This window comes from Schistocerca nitens, chromosome 2 (genome assembly GCF_023898315.1).
Source record: "Schistocerca nitens isolate TAMUIC-IGC-003100 chromosome 2, iqSchNite1.1, whole genome shotgun sequence".
NCBI classification, from domain to species: domain Eukaryota; kingdom Metazoa; phylum Arthropoda; class Insecta; order Orthoptera; family Acrididae; genus Schistocerca; species Schistocerca nitens.
The window spans coordinates 1,026,460,905-1,026,477,046 of record NC_064615.1 but is presented as its reverse complement, the minus strand read 5'-3'; the positions used below and the strand labels follow the sequence as shown (position 1 = coordinate 1,026,477,046).

Genomic DNA, 16,142 nt, shown 5'->3' with positions numbered 1-16,142 from the left:
TTTGTAATTAGGGAATGAGTCCCAATGTTCTCTGTAAAACACCACATGAATATAATTATGTAATGACTTCTGATGATTTGTAATTAGGGAATGAGTGCCAATGTTCTCTGCAAAGCAACTTATGAACATTATTCTGTAATACTACATACATGGTACAGAAATGTTCAATAACTGGGCAATGAATGCCGCAAACTACTAATGTAATTCTCAGTGAAGACTAGTATGTGACTTAATGTCCTTCACCTTCTGGCCTAACTACCCTGAATTACTGCAACATCCGTTTATCCTGTATATCCTCTTGATCATGGAGCACTATATTTGGTTTTTGCACTAATTCTACGCTGGTGTACCTTACAAGGACGTGGTGTTGACACGTCATGCTGTCCACCACCTTGAGCGATGGAGATGTTATTATGGTCCCACTGTTTGGTGTACCTAATGTACTGCTAAAATGATAACATGGAATATTACTACGACTTTTCAGTGTCTTGGCTACATTGACTAAGACTTCAAGGAAAAGAGCTTCAGATTGTCTCACTTGGTGTTGTGCTTCTGTAGAAAGATATGGACTTTCAGTGCAGCTGCGTGCAACCTAAAGTGCTACAACCATGACGAAATCCTTCCCTTTCCTATCCTAATTCTTGTGACATAGTAAAAGAAAAAATACGAGATCATTTTTGTTATCATGATTTGTATTTATGGCCTATACATTTTTGTGATTTGCAAATATGTTCTGAACTGCAGTGCATGTGCACTTTTGCCATTTGTGAATATGTTCTGTACTCATTGTCTATACATTTTGTCTTTACTTAATATGTTCAGAACTACAGTGTGTGCGCATTTCTTCCATTTGTTAATATGTTTTGTACTGAACTTCAGTGAGTGTGCTCTTTTGTCATTTCTCAATATGATTTGTACTCGTTGCCTATACATTTGTGATTTCCTGATATGTTCACTACTTCAGTGAGTGTGCATTTTTGTCATTTATCAATATGATTTGTATATACATTTTTTGTGATTTGCTGATATGTTCGGTACTCATTGTATATATTTTTTTGTCATTGTCTGAAATGTTGTGTACTCGGTGCATGTGCACTATATTTCATGTTCTACACCTATATACTTATATTTTGTGATTGTAAAGTTAGTCAGTTAAAAAAAAATTGTTGCTCATGGCAAGTCCAAATGACTCACCATCGCTGCCAAATTTTTGCCCCCCCAGTGGAGGGTTATGAAACACGTATATATTCATTAACAGCGATGGCGAGGCATGACAGAATCTCTGACCAGAGAGTTATTTATCATTGCTAGTGTGGGCTTGACCGCGGGAGATTTCAGTTGCACTCTGTCTGCAGTAGTAGCCAGTCGGAAGTTGTGTGTGGCGAGTCGGCAGAGGGAGTAGTCAGTTGCGAGTTGCACTCTGTCGGCAGTAGTAGTAGCGAGTGGACGGTTGTACTGAGTGGGCGTCGACATGGGTCGGCGGCGTGCTCTCCTTACATCTCTGGTCACAGTTCTGGACGAGGTATATTGTTATCGAAGGTAATGAAGCAGCATTGCGCTCAGCTAATAACACATGTTAATTGTAATTAATTTGTTCAAGAATTGCCCCAATAATAATTTTCTTTTAAAGTAACTGTTTTAAACAAAAAGATTCATTTCAAGTTAAATAATATTTCCCATGCATTCCCTCCAAGAATCAAAATTAAAGATGGGCCAGCATTGCACGGAGCTGTGCCGAAAAATAAGACCAGATATTGATTCAGTTTTACTGAGGTAAGAATTTTGGTTTTGTGCTCAGGTTTAATTATTTCACAGGGTCGAAGGTCAGCGCAGCTGCCCTTATAAAATTTATCAGGTTCATCTTAATGTTAATTTTGTGGGGACTTTACATTTGGGCCATTATTATTCTTTAATTTTGCAAGGAGGTTACGCTTGGCTCATTTTTATTATTCGGTTTTGTGTGAAGACAACATTTCACTTAACATTGACTTTCATATTCTTGATGGGAGGTTACAATTTCACTAATATTGACTTTTAAAATTTTGTGGGGAGGTTACACCCTGCCTGCAAATTTGTACGTCAATATGGTGATTTCACCTGGTCTGCTGCTATTCATGAACAGCGTTCCAGGGAGTGTTTTCCAACAGGATAACGGTAGCCCACATATCGCTGTTGTAACCAAACATGCTCAATAGAAAGTCGACATGTTGTCTTGGCCTACACGATCACTAGATCTGTCTACAATCGAGCACGTTGTATGGGACATCATCGGACAACAACTTCAGTGTCACCAAAAAATGGTTCAAATGGCTCTGAGCACTATGCGACTTAACTGCTGAGGTCATCAGTCGCCTAGAACTTAGAACTAATTAAACCTAACTAACCCAAGGACATTACACACATCCATGCCCGAGGCAGGATTCGAACCTGCGACCGTAGCGGTCGCTCGGCTCCAGACTGTAGTGCCTAGAACCGCCTTGCTACTCCGGCCGGCAGTGTCACCAACAAACAACATTATAGTACGTTTAAAATTAGTTGCGACTTTTGACGTCTGTCTGACCGGTGTACCTAACATGCATAAGGCGAAGTTAATGGAACTTTTACTGCTGTACAAGCCAACAACTTCACGCTATCAGGTCGATGAACAAGCTAACGGTAACGGGAATAGTTTAATCAGGCTTCCTGAGTATCATGCACATCTGACAGAGTATATGGGCCTAGGTGAAAAGTAATGTGGCAAAAAATAACAGCAAGTTTACGCTCACTAAGGTCGAAATCCTGTCAAAAGAAGCCACTGCAAATATTACACGACGGGAATGGTCTTGAGTTGTCAGCCATACCAAGAAGGTAGTTGAGGAAACGAGTTTTTAGGGAATACGTAACTTCTCTTGTTGCCATGTTGAAATCTGCTTCTCTGTCAAAACACAGAAGAGTATAGAAGTATTCATCTCACTAACATTCTAATGCAGTTCTGATAGAATCCTGAAATAGCGTGTTATTAAACTAACAACTTGGTGCAAGTAAGTTCGATAGTTTACAGAACAGCCAATTTTTAGCATAAAAATAAACTTTTAACTTCTTCATTTATATTGTTACAAAACACACAGGAGTTCTCGTTTCACCAGCTATCGATGGCCCTCAATAATTACATTATTTCTTTGAAAGAATCTATAATCGCTTGAATATCGCGGTATATATGGAAATTTGCGTATTAAACATATGGCGAAACACACACGTCTTTGCGCGCTATCGTTTGCCAGAAACTTGTTTCGATATCTACCATTTGTAAGATAGGAGGCATCTATGAATATTTCATTCTAATTTTTTCATTGATGCACGAGTTCGTGACGGAACATTTACGCACATTCCATTTTCTCGAGTTTGGAAACAGACAGCGATATCCTTCCAAGTTCAATCCTTCCAAGTATAATTCAATGTATTATCTACATTTAATACAGCAAAATGTAACCTGACACGCATCAAATACTAATTCATAGCGATAACTATTTTTCTTGCTATAGTTTACCTACTATCGAAATATGACGATAACTATGACCATCAACGGAATGATAGGCGGTTCATCATGAAGCTGCCGAAGTAAACTATAAGCTGTGCGAGAATAAGAATTTATTACCGAATAGTTACTTTTAAATCGTTCGAGAAAGATCGTAGATCGGGCAGCTTGCTGTTCACGCAGTCAAGCAAGCGTGCCAGATTCCGCGCCGAGTAGGCCTGGCACTAAACTATACTGTGATCATCTGCTGACGCATCCAGCATATACTGGCAACTACGCTCCGCTCCACTTGCTTCATACTGAACTGTCAGAAGTCGCAACTTACTTTAAACGCACTATAAGCGTCCCTGTGTTAACCAAACCCAAGCGCAACCGGCATGGGACTCTATTCTAAAAGCTACCATACAGTACTTGCACGATAGAACACAGTGCATGCAGATTTGCCTGCTTGCATTCAACATTCTGGTGGTTACACCGGTTACTAACATATCGGCATTTCACATTTGCAGTGACTTATCTCGCGCATACATTAACCTGTGATCTTACAATGTTCACCAATTAAGTATGTTACCTGTTGTTGTTGTGGTCTTCAGTCCTGAGACTGGTTTGATGCAGCTCTCCATGCTACTCTATCCTGTGCAAGCTTCTTCATCTCCCAGTACCTACTGCAACCTACATCCTTCTGAATCTGCTTAGTGTACTCATCTCTTGGTCTCCCTCTACGATTTTTACCCTCCACGCTGCCCTCCAATACTAAATTGGTGATCCCTTGATGCCTCAGAACATGTCCTACCAACCGATCCCTTCTTCTGGTCAAGTTGTGCCACAAACTCCTCTTCTCCCCAATCCTATTCAGTACCTCCTCATTAGTTAAGTGATCTACCCACCTAATCTTCAGCATTCTTCTGTAGCACCACATTTCGAAAGCTTCTATTCTCTTCTTGTCCAAACTATTTACCGTCCATGTTTCACTTCCATACATGGCTACACTCCATACAAATACTTTCAGAAATGACTTCCTGACACTTAAATCTATACTCGATGTTAACAAATTTCTCTTCTTCAGAAACGCTTTCCTTGCCATTGCCAGTCTACATTTTATATCCTCTCTACTTCGACCATCATCAGTTATTTTGCTCCCCAAATAGCAAAACTCCTTTACTACTTTAAGTGTCTCATTTCCTAGTCTAATACCCTCAGCATCACCCGACTTAATTCGACTACATTCCATTATCCTCGTTTTGCTTTTGTTGATGTTCATCTTATATCCTCCCTTCAAGACACCATCCATTCCGTTCAACTGCTCTTCCAAGTCCTTTGCTGTCTCTGACAGAATTACAATGTGTATGTTACCTAGAGAAATATATTCTCAAAATTTCATTACTCTGCCTTAATTACTTTTTGGCGCTGAGGTTTTCGTTGAATCTTTCTTCGACTAGGTAGCTTTGGCTCTCATGAACTGTGATAAAACAACTCAATGTATATATTTAAAAGTAAGTATGGCGTGTCTGTGTGTGTGCCGCCAAAGCCTCACAAGCGAATTTTGCAACCATATGGGGATTCCCCCACATATGAAGAAGGCTTTATTTTGGAACTGCAGAGGTTAGTTATGAAGATATGGGTCTGAAAAGGGGACATTTGTTCTTGACAGCATAATAAAAAATATAAGCATGGTTTGTCCTTCCGCGCCGCTATAACTCCGCCACACACTCCCGCAGCCCCTTGATGGTTATCTGGTACGGTAGCCGTCCTTCCCCCATTCACGAAGGTTTGGTTTGGAACTGCGGGTGTTGGTTTCAAAGATGTGTGTGGTAAAATAGGTCATCACACCGCTGGACTTCTAATGAGAAGACGCTGATTTCTGATTTATTCGTGTGTCAATTAATACAAAACCTACCAATTTTTTATTTTATTAGAAAGCCTACGGTCTTGTAAATTATTTAAGAGCAAAACTAGATTCCCAGCAAGTTGCAGAAATGTCATAAATGTTCTTTTCAACGGTATTGTAACTTTTCCAGAAATTGGAAAATGACATACATTAATATTTTATGTAATTTTCTTTGTAACTTTACTGCTTAAATAATAGTATTTCTGGTAACCATACGCGTCTCTTAACCACCAAAAAAATTCCAAATCAGGAACTTCATAAAGATTCTAGTTATGAATATTTCCATAGGCAAGTATCACTTTGCATGGACATTCTCACTGAGACAAATTGTCGAAGCAGCAGTACAATGGGAATTCAATATAAAAAGAAGTTTTATTCTGAGATCATAAAGAATATGCAGCAGCTATTACGTTATAAGCATAAGCATCTTAACAAGTTTTATGACGATCTGAGATGACAGGAGACACGACCTGCAGTGACCCCTAATTGAGTGAACATGCGTTCATCTAAAGTCCACGTTTATTACTGTTATGTTCAATAACAGCGATTACAACCATTTCAGTACACTAAAATTAAATGTAAAACCAGAAAAATGATACACTATGTGATCAAAAGTATCCGGACACCTGGCTGAAAATGACTTACTAGTTTGATGCGCCCTCAATCGGTAATGCCGGAATTGAATATGATGTTGGCCCACCCTTAGCCTAGATGACAGTTCCGACTCAATCAGGTGCTGGCTGGTAGGTTTCTTGGGGAATGGCAGCTCATTCTTCACGGAGTGCTGCACTGAGAAGAGGTATCGATGTCGGTCGGTGAGGACGAAGTCGGCGTTCCAAAACATCCCAAAGGCGTTCTATAGGATTCAGATCAGGACTCTGTGCAGGCTGGTATATTACAGGATGTTATTGTCGTGTAACCACTCCGCCACAGGCCGTGCATTATGAACAGGTGCTCGATCATGTTGAAAGATGCAATCGCCATCCCCGAATTGCTCTTCAACAGTGGGAAGCAAGAAGGTGCTTAAAACTTCAATGTAGGCCTGTGCTGTGATAGTGCCACGCAAAATAACAAGGGGTGCAAGCCCCCTCCATGAAAAACACAACCACAACATAACACCACCGTCTCCGAATTTTACTGTTGGCACTACATACGCTGGCAGAAGACGTTCACCGGGCATTCGCCATACCCACACCCTGACATCGGATCGCCACATTGTGTACCGTGATTCGTCACTCCACACAACGTTTTTCCACTGTTCAATCGTCCAGTGTTTACGCTCCTTACACCAAGCGAGGCGTCGTTTGGCATTTACCGGCGTGATGTGTGGCTTATGAGCAACCACTCGACCATGAAATCCAAGTTTTCTCACCTCCCTTATAACTGCCATAGTACTTGCAGTGGATCCTGATGCAGTTTGGAATACCTATGCGATGGTCTGAATAGCTGTCTGCCTATTACACATTACGACCCTCTTCAACTGTCGGCGGTCTCTGTCAGTTTAAAGACCAGGTCGGCCTGCACGCTTTTGTGCTGTACGTGTCCATTCGCGTTTCCACTTCACTATCACATCGGAAACAGTGGACCTAGGGATGTTTAGGAGTGTGAAAATCTCGCGTACAGACGTATGACGCAAATGACATCCAATAACCTGTCCACGTTCGAAGTCCTTGAGTTCCGCGGAGCGCCCCATTCTGCTCTCTCGCGATGTCTAATGACTACTGAGGTCGCTGATATGGAGTATCTGGCAGTAGGTGGCAGCACACTGCACCTAATATGAAAAACGTATGTTTTTTGTGGGTGTCCGGATACTTTAGATCCCATAGTGTGCCTATTACGTTAAATACATTGGTTAGCGTATACCCATTCACCTCAGATGTTGAGGGTAGTTGCAAGTGCCATGGACAAATTTCCTATGGAAATCTATATTTCGAGTTACCCCACTATCTGAAAAAAGATAATTTGTGCCATAATGAAAGTAAATGAGCTAACACTTTGCATTAACAGTGGCGAAAAGCACCTGGGTGTGAAAGTTCTTATAACTGAAAAATTAAGATCCTGCGTCAGGTGGAGGCATAATTGACAAGTGTTCTCAATCAATTGCTTCCTTGCAGTCAGGGAAATTCCATTTTCGAAAGCCTTCGTGATTTCTTTACATTCTTCGTCTTTAGATAGGAACTGCAACAAATAAAACACATTGTTATTGTATGTGTCAGGAACCGAATGAACAGCACACAACAGAAGACACGATATGAAGAAAACGAAGAAGAAGCAGAAGAAATAGCTGATGCAACTCTAACACAAGCATCTGGCAGATCTTTCAACAAGAGGAAGAGGGTATCGCATCTGATAAAACCCTTGAGGCAATCACGGAAACTCTTGACAAAATGCGCGAAGGGGCTTATTATGATGCATTTGGGCAAAACGTTGGCTGCGAGCTAAGAGCTATGCCCGAGATGCAGCGTTTGTATGAAGAACGAATTTTTGAATGCAGTACTGTTTCATGGAGAAATAGGGAATTTGAGCTACACTCTGCAAATTAATAGTGAAACAAATACAGACATTCAAGAATTTAGAACTCCGACCCATTACTGTAACGTTTTTGTGTTCATATTGCAAATTTCAAGAATAAAAATTTAGCGAATAGAAATTTTTCATTCAGTACATTACCTTATGATAATCCTTCAAAGTTCGATAAATGGCTGCACATATTTCTGTAATGATTTTTGTCAGGGGCTGTGGCGATAGCAATATCGTAAATTTAAAATCTTCGTAGGATCTCCCACTTGCTAAAATGCTGTAAGCTGCTGTGAGGCACTCGTGAGCTGATACTGAGTGCCCCATTGGTGTCTCTGTTTTGTATTTCTGTTGTAATGATTTTTAGCAACCCCCGGTAAGTACTTCCACTCATACACATTTTATTGTGCCGATCTTTAGGGTGAAACCGTAATTCCTTCAGTAAATTAGTATGAGATAACTTTTTTTTCTCTTTGAAACATATTTTTTGTTCAAGTTTTTCCTTTACTAGTATTTATAGACGCATACAGCGTAACTACTGCCGCCGCTGAAGACAACAGTTCCGCTTCCGTTCCAGAACTACACCACACCTCGGCGTTAGTAACAATGGTAGCGATCGCTTGTCAAATCACACGTGCTTGGAGGGTCGAGCCGTGTGACAGATCCCAGCGATATCGCATGCAACGGATCGTCAAACTTCCTGGCAGATTAAAATGGTGTGCCGGACCGAGACTCGAACTCGGGACCCTTGCCTTTCAAGGGCAAGTGCTCTACCATCTGAGCTACCCAACCACGACTCACGCCCCGTCCTCACAGCTTTACTTCTGCCAGCACCTCGTCTCCTACCTTCCAAACTTTACAGAAGCTCTCCTGCGAACCTTGCAGAACTAGCACTCCTGAAAGAAAGGATATTGCGGAGACATGGCTTAGCCACAGCCTGGGGGATGTTTCCAGAATGAGTTTTCACTCTGCAGCGGAGTGTGCGCTGATATGAAACTTCCTGGCAGATTAAAACTGTGTGCCGGACCGAGACTCGAACTCGGGACCCTTGCCTTTCAAGGGCAAGTGCTCTACCATCTGAGCTACCAACCACGACTCACGCCCCGTCCTCACAGCTTTACTTCTGCCAGTATCTCCTGAAAGAAAGGATATTGCGGAGACATAACTTAGCCACAGCCTGGGGGATATTTCCAGAATGAGATTTTCACTCTGCAGCGGAGTGTGTGCTGATATGAAACTTCCTGGGAGGAGAGCTTCTGTAAAGTTTGGAAGGTAGGAGACGAGATACTGGCAGAAGTAAAGCTGTGAGGACGGGGCGTGAGTCGTTCTTGGGTAGCTCAGATGGTAGAGTACTTGCCCGCAAAAGGCAAAGTTCCCGATTTCGAGTCTCGGTCCAGCACACAGTTTTAATCTGCCAGGAAGTTTCATATCGGCGCACACTACGCTGCAGAATGAAAATCTCATTCTGGAAACGGATCGTCAGTCCAACTGGGTTCTTGTCAACTTGGCAATGCATGCACAATCAGTGTTGCCAACGTTTAAATGGAAAACATCGTATATGTTATTCAGAATTATAGATCTTTGACTAAAAATTATCGTACATCACACATAATAAAGCTAGCACACAAATTAACTAACAGTAATAGCAGTAATAATAACAATAATAATAATAATAATAATAATAATAGAAGATCAGATACTTTAAACTAAATAATCGCAGCATAGAAATGTAGTAGTGGTAGTAGTAGTAGTAGTGGTAGCTGCAGCAACACCAGCAGCAATAGTAGTAGTACTCGCTGTCGTATATAATTAAAAAAAGACGCACCACGAAGGAATCATCCGAATACGACGGAAATAGTTAGATGTAATGCACATTTTCAGACAAGCAAATGATTACAATTTCGGAAAAATTTTGATGATTAATTCAAGAGAATGAGCTTTACAAATTGGGCGAGTCAGTAACACTTTGGTCCACCTCTGACCGTTATGCAAGAAGTTATTCGGCTCTGGTTTTGACTGCCAGGGCTGTTGAATTTCCACCTCAGAGAAATCGTACCCAATTTTGTCCAACTGACGCTTTAGATTGTCAAAATCCCGAGCTGGTTGGAGGCCTCTGGTCATTATGCTCCAAGCGTTCTCAAATGGGGAGAGATCCGGTGACTTTACCCGCCAAGGTAGGTGTTGGCAAGCACGAAGACAAGGATTATAAACTTTCGCCGTGTGCGGGCGGGCATTATCTTGCCGAAATGCGAAATGTAAGCGAAGGATGACTTGTCATTAAGGGTAATAAGACGAGGCGTAGAATATTGTTGATGTACCGCTGTGCTGTAAGGGTCCCGCGGATGACAACCAGTGAGGTCCTGTTATGAAATGAAATGGCATCCCAAACTATCACTCCTGGGTGTTGGGCCCTATGGCCGGCGGCATTCAGGTTCCTATCGCACGGCTGTCTGTGGCATCTCCAGTCAAGTCTTTGGTCTGGAATCTCATTAACTGGAGTAGAATTGTCTTCAGTGACGAGTTCTACTTTGAACTGAGCGTTGATGAGCAGAGAAGACGTGTCTGGAGACGCCGCGATAGCGGTGGGTCACCAGCCTGACTGTCGCCTGCCATGCGAGCCCACAACCAGGAGTGATACTCGGGGGAGCCACTTCATTTCATAGCAGGACCCCATTGGTTGGCAGCCACGGTGCTCTTAGGCCCGTTTCACACTAGGACACTGGGGATGGTCACCAGTGACGGTCACCGGTGACTGTGATGAACACTCCTTGATCACCGGTGTCCGACACCGCAGTTATTGCCAACTGATTAGTTAGTGAAATGGACTCGAGCGAGGAGGAACTTTTGTTAGTACTCCTAAGCAAGAGGAGGAGGAGGAGGAGAATGAAGACAAGGCGTTCATTACATCCACTGCTACGTGATCGGCTGGGGAAAGGATTGTTTTATACTCTTTATGTCCTAGTGAGAGGAAGTTTTTTTCAGTATTTTCGAGTGTCGAAAATTTCATTTGATGAACTGCTAGGAGAAGTGAAAGAAGAAATCAGAGGAATGGACAATAATATTTTAACTGTATTTTTCGGACCATAAGGCCTTAAGACGACGATAAGACATCCTTAATTTTGTTATGAAAATTTTTAAATATAAGTATTCTTTAGATTTCTTCTTCATTCGTCCTATAGGCGTGAGTTCATGGTTTCCATGCTCATCCATTTTGTACCTTCTTATTGCATTAAGACTGAATAAAGGTACACTTGACTCTGGTAAATGCAAAAGAAAAAGGGTGAGGGATGCAAATGTGCTTAAAAACTAGTACCCTCCTCGCCTTTACAGGCGTAGCAACTAAATTTCGCTAGTCTTTTATGGTCCGAAAAATAAGGTATTAAATTTGAAAAAAGAACATACGACATACAATTTTTTTTTCATCTATGCTCTTCTCATTGAAATCAGGCACAAACTTCGTTATAATTTGTTGCCAAGCATTCGTTTTCACCACTTTGTTGCTAGTCATCGCTTTTGACATCCCGAATAGCAGGACGACTTTCTACTTCACTCATAAAGTCTTCAGTGTTAATCAAATCTAAATTCACGACTACAATGTGTACAGTATAATGTACAATGAATGTTTCGCGTCATTAGCACAAAAATGACAGCCGTCTGTTGGCAAATCTGCAACGCTGTGTCTGTGATCCGTGTCCCAGTGCGAACACTCCAATTCAAACTAATGCATGTCCGGCGGTGACTGCTGTGAACACAGTAACCTTGACCATCACATGTGGTGAGGGTGAGTCACTGCAGCGTCACAGTGGCTCGGTGAGGCAGTGTAGTGTCGTGCTGTGAACGCTCCAGTTCAAACGAACGTATATCTGTCGTTGACCGTCGCAGGTGACCGTCACCAGTGTCCCAGTGTGAAACGGGTCTGTTGACGGTATTATACGCCCCGTTTTGTTACCCTTCTTGGCAAGCCATCCTGGGATTACATTTCAGCAAGATAATGTCCCCTCGCATACGGATGGAGTTTAACTGCCTGTCTTCGAGCTTGCCAACCCCTACCCTTCCTCAACTGACAACATTTGGAGCATTATGGGTAGGGCCCTCGAACAGCTCCGGGTTTTAACGATGTAACGTGCCAATTGGACAGAATTTGTCACTACATCCATCAAGAGGACATCCAACAACTTTATCGACCAATGCTATGCCGAATAAATGCTCACATATCGGCCAGAGGTGGACCAATGATTACTGACTTGCTCAATTTCTGAAGCTCTTTCTCTTGAACAATTAAGGCAGTTTTTCTGAAATTGTAATCATTTTTCTTTCTGTACATACACACCGCATATACGAATACCGTTCGGATAAATCCTTCGTGGTGCGGTTTTTTTTGTGTAAGGGTGTATAACGCTGGCGATACTGAAAAAATACACTATTCATGTACACGGGCAGTATTAGCAGACACATTTCTCGCTCTATCCGTCAGAAAGTCCGCCACATCCTTCAATTGCTACTGCACCATACAAATTGGTTGTCATTGAGTTTAGCATCTTCCAGGTGATCTGGAAATGTTCGGACCCACTTCATCCTTTCGCAGCTTGACATGACAGAATGAGCCCATTTACAGCATTCTAATGCCAGCCTGTCCCTGATCTTGATTTTCATTAAACCTCTTTAGAAAAAACCCTTTCACAAGAACCGTTACTGAGGAGCAAAGAAATCACTGAGAGAGCAAACTCTGCCTCTTTGAAATCATTTCTTCCATGAAGGTTGCGTACGACTGCAGAGGCTGTCAGGTTTAGGTATATTCTCTACTTCACAGGGAATTTTAATTATTGCGAATTTTCTCCGTTGATCATCTATTTTCTGGGCAGTACACTGTTCATTGAGATTAAAAATTATAGGCACGCAAGCCATGAGAGGAAAAAGGGAAGGAGGTTTGCGAGAATATGCGGTGCTTGCATTAAAGGGATGAAGACAGGCCGAAGAGCAAAAGTGGAGTCGTTGCCAAAATCCGACCTTTCCTTTAACTGACAAGATCCTGTAACAAGAAAATCACGTCAGCTGAAACATTCCCTTAGAAAAATTTATGAATGATTGTGCTAAGAAACCTCTTACATTATTTGATTTTCAAACAGCTGAGCAGAACTGAACGTACTCAGACATTTCGCTCTTTACGTATTCTGATCAACACTAAACTGACACACAATATTTTTAGCGCAACGAAATCTGACTTTCAAAAATCCCTACAAAAGAATGGCCCTGACTACCAATAACTTATACCTTTCACAAATCACTTACCTCACAAAAATCTTCGTTACTCGAACTACTGCAATACAGCGAACGCCAATACTGCCAGCTAAATAAAAGATTCTAATTACTGAAGTCACTGACTACTGATAGGCATAGTCAGCATATGAAAGATTTTGATATAGAACAAACAATGTATTTACTTTAATAATTTTCCAAAGTCATCATATACAGGGTGAGTCACCTAACATTACCGCTGGATATATTTCGTAAACAACATCAAATACTGACGAATCGATTCCACAGACCGAACGTGAGGAGAGGGGCTAGTGTAATTGGTTAACACAAACCATAAAAAAATGCACGGAAGTATGTTTTTTAACACAAACCTACATTTTTTTAAATGGAAACCCGTTAGTTTTGTTAGCACATCTGAACATATAAACAAATACGTAATCAGTGCCGTTTGTTGCATTGTAAAATGTTAATTACATCCGGAGATATTGTAACGTAAAGTTGACGCTTGAGTACCACTCCTCCGCTGTTCGATCGTGTGTATCGGAGAGCACCGAATTACGTAGGGATCCAAAGGGAACGGTGATGGACCTTAGGTACAGAAGAGACTAGAACAGCACATTACGTCCACATGCTAACACCTTTTTATTGGTCTTTCTCACTGACACACATGTACATTACCATGAGGGGTGAGGTACACGTGCACACGTGGTTTCCGTTTTCAATGACGGAGTGGAATAGAGTGTGTCGCGACACGTCAGGCCAATAGATGTTCAATGTGGTGGCCATCATTTGCTGCACACAATTGCAATCTCTGGCGTAATGAATGTCGTACACGCCGCAGTACGTCTGGTGTAATGTCGCCGCAGGCTGCCACAATACGTTGTTTCATATCCTCTCGGGTTTTAGGCACATCACGGTACACATTCTCCTTTAACGTACCCCACAGAAAGAAGTCCAGAGGTGTAAGATCAGGAGAACGGGCTGGCCAATTTATGCGTCCTCCACGTCCTATGAAACGCCAGTCGAACATCCTGTCAAGGGTCAGCCTAGTGTTAATTGCGGAATGTGCAGGTGCACCATCATGCTGATATCACATACGTCGACGCGTTTCCAGTGGGACATTTTCGAGCAACGTTGGCAGATCATTCTGTAGAAACGCGATGTATGTTGCAGCTGTTTGGGCCCCTGCAATGAAGTGAAGACCAATGAGGTGGTCGCCAATGATTCCGCACCATACATTTACGGTCCACGGTCGCTGTCGCTCTACCTGTCTGAGCCAGCGAGGATTGTCCACGGACCAGTAATGCATGTTCCGTAGATTCACTGCCCCGTGGTTTGTGAAATCCGCTTCATCGGTAAACAGGTGTAATGCCCATTGACAGAATTGCACTCGATGATTAAAGTCATCACCATGTAATTGCTGATGCAATTACACTAGCCCCTCTCCTCACGTTCGGTCTGTGGAATCGATTCGTCAGTATTTGATGTGGTTTACGAAATATATCCAGCGGTAACGTTAGGTGACTCACCCTGTATATATCAGTTCATGATATCCAATATTACAAATTTACATGAAATGGGTGAAAGAGGTGACGATGCAGTATGCGCATGACACTACTTTGACTCAGTCCACCGGCTCTCGCAATGTACTGTGTACTCATGTGTGGGTTTATGGCAACAGCAGCTAACACACCAACTGCACCCGCTTCTCCTGTGACGGCCCTGTTACGAACCCGTTTGCGTGCTACGACCATACCTGTTGCATACAGTTGGCGGTAGATGTTTTGCAATGTGCGGCACGTTGGATGCTCTCTGTCCAGGTACCGTTGTGCATGCACCCTGCAGGCTTCAGCTGCATTTCGTCGACACTCGCCATAGATGAGTATCATCTCCGCCTTTTCAGAGTTCGAATACACCATGGTCACAGTTCCTACAACACTACACTATCACAGACGTCTGGTAACACGGTGTACTACAGTTGGTCTGCGTGCGGAGACGAATGCAGAATAACAATAGCAGCAAGCGCTACATGCGGACACTGCGACAGCTAGACCAAACCACAACAGTGCACTCCTGCCACACTCGTAAACACGGTCGTCATAGTAAACATGTCCCTGCAGATGCTGCTCGCCGACCGTGGCCCGTGGTTGTTACAACACGCAACTGAACGTCGGAGGTTTCAAGCGTCAACTTTAGGTTACAATATCTCCGGATGTAATTAACATTTTACAATGCAACAAACGGCACTGATTACGTATTTGTTTATATGTTCAGATGTGCTAGCAAAACTAACGAGGTTCCATTTAAAAAAACGTAGGTTTGTGTTAAAAAACATACTTCCGTGCATTTTTTTATGGTTTGTATTAACCAATTACACTAGCCCCTCTCCTCACGTTCGGTCTGTGGAATCGATTCGTCAGTATTTGATGTGGTTTACGAAATATATCCAGCGGTAACGTTAGGTGACTCACCCTGTATATATCAGTTCATGATATCCAATATTACAAATTTACTCTTTCTGACGGACACACGTCCAGATCGTCCGCTCACAAAATTCTGCCCTTTCTCTCCCCACATCCACCACTGCTGGCGGCTCACCTCCAACTGCGCAACGCTACGCGCTGTTCACATCCAACTGCCCAACACTACAATAGCAAATATTGCAACAATGCCGACCTGCCGCAGACTGCACACAGCACAGTCAGTGATTTTCAAACAGAGTGTTACGTGGCGTTACCAATATAGAAACCTAAACAGCCTACTTACACAGCGAGTGCCCACATATTTTGTTAGAACCTTATTTTGAAGATAACAGCCTAACAAATTCGCTCATCACATTTACACCCAGACGTGTCTTTGTCTACATGATTTGCGTCCTTGGCGTTTATTTGGTTCAAATACTGTTCATTTAGGTACTCGTTCAAAACACTTTTGCAGTTTGATGATATACTTTTCTGCAGCAAAGTA

The 16,142-nt window shown here is 42.4% G+C and overlaps 1 non-coding gene across 1 annotated transcript; it reads right to left on the bottom strand.

The window, feature by feature from the left end:
* Window positions 1-8,636: 8,636 nt before the first annotated feature.
* On the bottom strand, window positions 8,637-8,711 carry Trnas-uga (transfer RNA serine (anticodon UGA)). Its single transcript has one exon. It is a non-coding gene; the product is annotated as a tRNA-Ser (tRNA).
* Between the last annotated feature and the right edge of the window lie 7,431 nt (window positions 8,712-16,142).